The sequence below is a fragment of the Nicotiana attenuata genome, unplaced genomic scaffold, assembly GCF_001879085.1.
Source record: "Nicotiana attenuata strain UT unplaced genomic scaffold, NIATTr2, whole genome shotgun sequence".
NCBI classification, from domain to species: Eukaryota; Viridiplantae; Streptophyta; class Magnoliopsida; order Solanales; family Solanaceae; genus Nicotiana; species Nicotiana attenuata.
The window spans coordinates 109,970-116,460 of NW_017671766.1; the positions used below are offsets into that span (position 1 = coordinate 109,970).

Genomic DNA, 6,491 nt, shown 5'->3' on the forward strand with positions numbered 1-6,491 from the left:
ATCAAGCAGAATTGTTGGAGCAATTGTTAGAGAGTGGTGAAGTTCAAAGTGGGAAATGATTAAATCAAGAGCGGGGGCTTCAAAGGCCAGGTGACACTCGTTGGGGATCACATTGTAAAACATTGGATAACTTTGTTATTTTATTTTCTTTTATTGTTCATGTGCTTGGGGTGATTGAATGTGAAGGTGATGTTAATGATAGGTTGCAAGCAGAAGCTTTTTCGAGTAAAATTAAAGCATTTGAATTTATTTTCTTGCTTCACTTAATGTTGAAAGAGTTGATAATGTCAAACGAGTTGAGCAAAGCATTACAGAAGAAAGATCAAGATATTGTCAATGCCATGGTATTTCTTGATATCACAAAGGAAAGGTTGCAAGAAATGAGAGATAAAGGATGGGAACCATTGATGGATGAAGTATATTTATTTTCTGCAAAACATGATATTTGGTAGTAGTATTGGTGATGCATTTTTAAATGATTGTTTAGTTTGTTACTTTGAGAAGGAAGTGTTTGTAAATATAAGCAATGATGCTATTATTGACCGTTTTCAAAATATAAACGCGTCGAGTTCAACTATGAGTGGACAATATACTTTTGTTGTATTAGTATCAAGTTAATGGTATTTGATAATATTGATGTTTTTATTTTGATGATAAATTATCATAGTCATTTCAAAGAGTTACACCCGAACTTTATTTTTGGTGATTGGCATACTAAAAACAATGGTGCCCCATAAGGCTTAAATCTTGGGTCCGCCTCTGATTGTGTAGATAAGTTTTGACAGTTTAAACAAATACTGCTATAATTATAGTGACGTATCTGACGAATGGCACAACATAATAATTTCACAATTAAAACATCCTAACTGAAATTCTAGATCAGAAAATAACGTTAGTAAACAGAATCATCATCATCTTATATCTCCGCATTTCTAAGAACCCCTGCTAGCTTCATTTGTATTGCACTGCTGTTCAAAATATCCAGTAAAGCAATTTTCTGATACATCCCATATGTGAGTATCTCTCTTTTCTCTTGAGCCGATGGTTGATTACCTCGAAAATACGAGTAATTAACAATTAAATTTGATTTGTGGTTTCAAAGATATGTGATTTAGTTCAATACCAATTACTAATCAAGAAATATGAAGTAAAAATGAAAGAGATAAGTGAATCAAACCAATTTACTTAGCAGTAGTGACCTCGAGAAGGGTCAAAAGCAATGAAGTAAGAAAAGTAAAGCAAGAGCAGTAGAGCTTAAAGGACAATGCTGACAAAAGGCAAAAAGTAGAGAGTACATTCTTTTTTCAGTGATTATGTGATGTTACAAATGATTGGGGTTCCCTTTATATAATAGGGGAACCTTAAATATGGAATATTTCTATTTAGAGTAAGGAATATTCCTGATACAGCTGTCTAACCGCCTAGTACGGAATCGTACAATCCTATTCTAGGATTTGCGCCATGATCTTGGGGACGTGGCAGGAATCTAGCTCATACTGTTACAGATTCATAACGGCACTATTTTGGGGTCGAGCATACTTGGCCCCGGTATTCCTCGTGCTCCTATCTCCGGGCATTGCACTCTGTCTTCGAGCTCGACTCTGGTCCACCGGTGTCGAACTCGACTTCACCCGAACTCGGGCCTATGACGGACCCTCAAGCCTATAAATCGGAGGCCTCTGATTTTGACCGTATACAGATAGTCCCCGCGTTTCTTAGAATAAGATGATAAGAAACGATTTGAGCCTCGATTTTCTCGAGCCTTTTATGATGACGTCATGCCCTTGATGTAGGCGCTCGAAGTGACTGGAAATGTCATGTCGACACGCTTCCCCAAAATATCAAATGCGCGCCAGTACTGTCGGCCACTAGCGCCGCCGAGCTGTCGTCGTCTTTCTATAAATATGAGGCTACTCCGTTGAACAAAGAAATGTATTCAATTCATCTTCATTTATTCTGATTCTTTCCCTTCTTTATTTCTTTCTCTAATCATCTGTTTCCATGGTTCGAACTTGTGACCTCCTGGTCGCATGGCAGCAACTTTACCAGTTACGCCAAGGTTCCCCCTTTCAAAGCTTTAACTCGAAACAACGAGAGAAGGGCGCAGAATCCTTCCCGCATCAGAAAATGTGCAAACTTCACCCTGTCGCTCATCTCTCTTAACTTCAACCTGGTGTGGCACTTCATTCCATTTGCTTTCCTTGGAGTGAGGTGGCACTATCATCTACTAACTTATGCATCCCACACCGGTACAGTGTCCCAAGGATGAATATTCTTGGATCGTTGCTCGTGCATCTTGCAACCTTCTTTGGTTTTTCTTGTGATAAAAGGTGAAACTATATCTTCTTGTCTTCCCTTCCGGTCTTTTTCTTTTGCTGCTCTTTTTTAACGGATTATGGCCCAAAATTTCAACCGAATGCTCAACCCCAGCTGCTGGATATATAGTTACATTTATTGAGAGTTTTCTGCCCTATATTTCTTCAAGCACACAAACATTTCCAAAGATCAAAATGGGGTTCCCGGGAAGGAGGTTCCCGGAGATGCCGCTCTCGAGGTCGTAGCCCTAAAAGTAGATTAGGTTCTTGGCTTTTGTTTTTTGCTTTTTTGTTCCTGTGTAAGGACTCTTCGTGGATGTTGTAAATATATTTTGTAACCATCTCTTGGAAATATAAAAGGATCTCTTTGTCTCATTTTTGGCTCGTTTGAATTCCAATCCGTCTTTACTTGTGAAAATTTTTGATTGTATAACTTTATTAGTCCGAATGCCGGACTCAGAACATAATAAACCCTTAGGTTTTTAATCGATCAACATAATACCCCTTAAGGTTTTTGTTAATCCTCGAGCTAAGCTTGAATTAATTTGATGCGAGCTCGGGATATCGGGACTCCCGAGTCCGAGTTGAGTGAGAGCAAGGTCTCGAATTTGAAATAAAGTTAGCCCTTAGGCTTTGTACATAATCCCCAAGTGAGAATTTTCTCAAACTTGGGTAGCCCTTGGGCTTAGTAGTCGAGTGAGCACTTGCTTGAACTCGAAATAAAGTCAGCCCTTAGGCTTTTTTATAGTCCCCGAGTGAGAAATTTCTCAAACTCGGGTAGCCCTTGGGCTTAGTAGTCGAATGAGCACTTGCCTGAACTCGAAATAAATCGATAAGAAACGAATTAATCTTCGACGCCTTGATCCTGATTCCAATCTCGTGATGTCAGCAGTGAAGTGATCGAAAGGTTTCTTTTCGTGTGGTTCCCAAAGTCATTAATTGGAGGAGAAAGACGGTCGGCTTTTTGGCTTCCTTAGTACGCTTAAATGACCTCTATAAATAGATCAACTTCACAATCTTGCAAACTTTATTCTCATATTGTTCTCAAAGTCTCATTAGCTCTTTCAATTTCTCTGAATTCTCCCTTCTCTTCTATTAGCTCTTGTTTCATTATCAACATTCTCCATTTTCTTGAATTTCTGCATTATAATGGCTAAGACATCTAAATAGGTTCCCCAAAAAGAAAAAGTTTCTTCATCTTCTCGATCGACCAAGTGTCACACCTCCTTTTTCACTTACTACACCCCGCGAAGGGTATAATAAAGGAGTTTTTCCAATTAAAGGACAATCGAAACGGGATTCGTTTATTAAGAAGTTCAGAGTCGCCACTTGGGAGATTTATGGTGTCCCAAGTCACCGGTTTGAATCCCGAATCGAGGAAAGGGTTTGACTCTGTTTAACAGTCGCGAACCAAAAATCCGGGTAAGGAATTCTGTTAACCCGGGAGAAGGGGTTAGGCACTCTCGAGTTCCGTGGTTCTAGCACGGTCGCTCAACTGCTATATTTGGCTAAAGTCTGATTTTAATACATGTTATCCTATTGCAATTTTAGAATTGTTTAACCGCTTTTAATTAGTTTTTATGAAAGTGAACGTCGTTTAAGAGCGTGTTTTTGGATCACGTCACATGAAATGCACCCGGATCCTTGACACCTTTTATTCAACGTTTTGGGATTTGGATTTGGGTCGCATGAAATGCACACCCGTAGTTAAGAAGGTAAAATTATTAAAAAGCGCGCCTAAAGTGGCTAGCGTCTTGTTAACTTTGCGGGAGGCCATGAAAATTCGCTAAATGGCACATCCCGAATTTCTAAAATATTTTTAATAAAGCAATTAAAGAGGGCCACGCAATTTATGATTTTATTTGGCACGGCGCGCCTCAAATTATTCCTAAGGATTTATAACTTAACTAAAGCAGACTACGATGTTCTTGAATTATTTTCTTTTTTTTAGGTCAACGGGAAGGTCAAGCAGAATTGAGTATGAAAAGGAAAATTCAATTACCATTCCAGAATACAAACTAATCCGTGGATTAACCAAATACTTTACACCCTAGATTAGTAGCTCATAAATTAATGGAAAATGAAATGCTTATTAATGCCTTCAGAAGAATCAATCAAATACTAAAACGCAAGTCTGCTGTAAAGCGTCCATGAGCCTAATGTAAGGCCTCAACATGATTTCAAAATGTCTTTACACAAACATATCACTCCAAAATCAATATGTGACCAAACTAATCTGAAATGAAGTAAGATCCTACCTCTCAAATTTGACACACTCCATATACCATACCCTTTCCACTTCGTTAGTTGGTTACTGATAACTCATAGGTTAGTTAGTAATCAAATTGGATGTGAGAAACAGTGGTGAGGAAATACTAATTTTAAAAATTGATCAAATGCTTCAGAGAAGACGAATTGAATGACGAGTTATTTTATAACTAGGAAGAATGAACAGATTCAGTAGTAAGCAATATCCAATTTAATTTTTAATATCTGCACTACTAACGATAGAAAATCAAATCACTAAACATTTGTTGTATTATAGGCTAAACACGTATTCAATTCATCATTCTAGGGACCAAATCTACTAAAATGATTGCAGCAGTAAACTCGTATTCAAGCCAAGCAAACAAAGTCATGAAGCAAATCAAACACATGTTAAAATAATGATTCACGCTTCATTACAAACCAACAGAACTCAAAATTTTGACAAATCAGTGACTTAAATTCATGATTCAATACCTGGTTGCAGAAAACAGCTAAAAAATACCATTTAAAGGGGCCAGAGAAGCGGAGGTTAGCAGACTAAGCAACGAACAGCAACAAAACTTCAAGAAAACGTTATTGAACCCAGAAATATGAAAGAAGAAGACAGCAAACTTCAAGCATGGATGAAGCCCTTTTTATCCTCTCTTTTGTTACATTCTTAGTATCGTAGACCCTGGGATTTTGATTCAGAAGGTGTGGGTTATCAGTGAGTGAAGGAGCGTGAAGAGAAGATGGATTGGAGAAGCAGGTGCGCCCTTTACTCCTGGTTTTTGCAGGAGATGAAGAAGAATCAGAAGAAGCTGAAAAAAGGAAAGCTGCCCTGTTGTTGGAGGGGGAGCTAAGGTCTTCTAGGTCCTCCAAAGTGCAGGGATTAGGTGCTGCTCAAATCCAATTAAAACTTTTCTTCAAATTCTTTTTCTTATCTTTTCTTTTTCTTTTTCTTTAATTAAAAAAAAATCCTAAAATTAAAATCCTAGGTTATCTAAAAATACGAAATTAAACTAATTAACTAATTACAAAAATTATAAAAGTTATTTAATCCTAAATTAAAAGACAAAAAAAATCAATAATAGGAAAAAGTGTAAAAATGAAGCATTTTTTGTGATTTTCGGATTTTTATAAAGCAAATAATCACTGATTAATTCTACAATGTAAAAAACAAATCCTTAATGCCATGCATGATACTTTTGGTATTTTTTCATGATTTAAATAAAATTAAACATGCGAGAAAAATGCCAAAAATTAATAAAATTCTATAAAAATTCCTAAAAATGGCAAATAATTAAAGAAAAAAATCTAATTTTGGGAATTCTGTAGGAGTATATCATGTAGGGCAAAAATCACGTGTTTACACCAAGAGTAAAGCGGTAGTGTCTACTCGTATTGAGGAGTGTATTCCCTTGCCATGTGAAATAATATCCGATTTCAAGATCGAGAAACCTGTATCAACACCAAGCCGATGCGAGCCCATGTCTCGATACGTCTGTTTGATAACCGAGGACGAGCTCCAGCAAGTAAAGAAAGACTGCAAGTGGGAGAACAAAGACGTAGTGATCCCTTCCCCCGAGGAGGACATCACTACATATAACGCGGGGTACTTAAGCGTGTATACCTATCCATTCACGCTGGGCCCCGCAATTCCAGCTCGGGGTCCCATAGATCTGATCATTCTTGACTTTTATCGATGATAAAAAGTGACGCTTGGCCAGATCTACCCTTCATTCTAGCAAATCATTCATTTGATCAGATTCTTTTCGAGTCAGGTCGAGGGGATGCCTTTCACCCTCGACCATCTGATCAGGTTGTACAGTCCACGACTTTACCGAGGTGGCTTGATAAAACTACAACGCCGATCCTTGAAATATCTCTTCTCTAGTATCGACGATGACAAAGACTGAGGGTGGATGA

General features: G+C 37.8%; 1 long non-coding RNA gene across 1 annotated transcript; it reads right to left on the reverse strand.

The window, feature by feature from the left end:
* Positions 1 to 739: 739 nt before the first annotated feature.
* On the reverse strand, positions 740 to 5,453 carry LOC109210103. The gene is made up of 2 exons (XR_002065486.1): positions 5,058 to 5,453; positions 740 to 1,053 (listed from the first exon to the last, which is right to left on the reverse strand). It is a non-coding gene; the product is annotated as an uncharacterized LOC109210103 (long non-coding RNA).
* Positions 5,454 to 6,491: the final 1,038 nt, after the last annotated feature.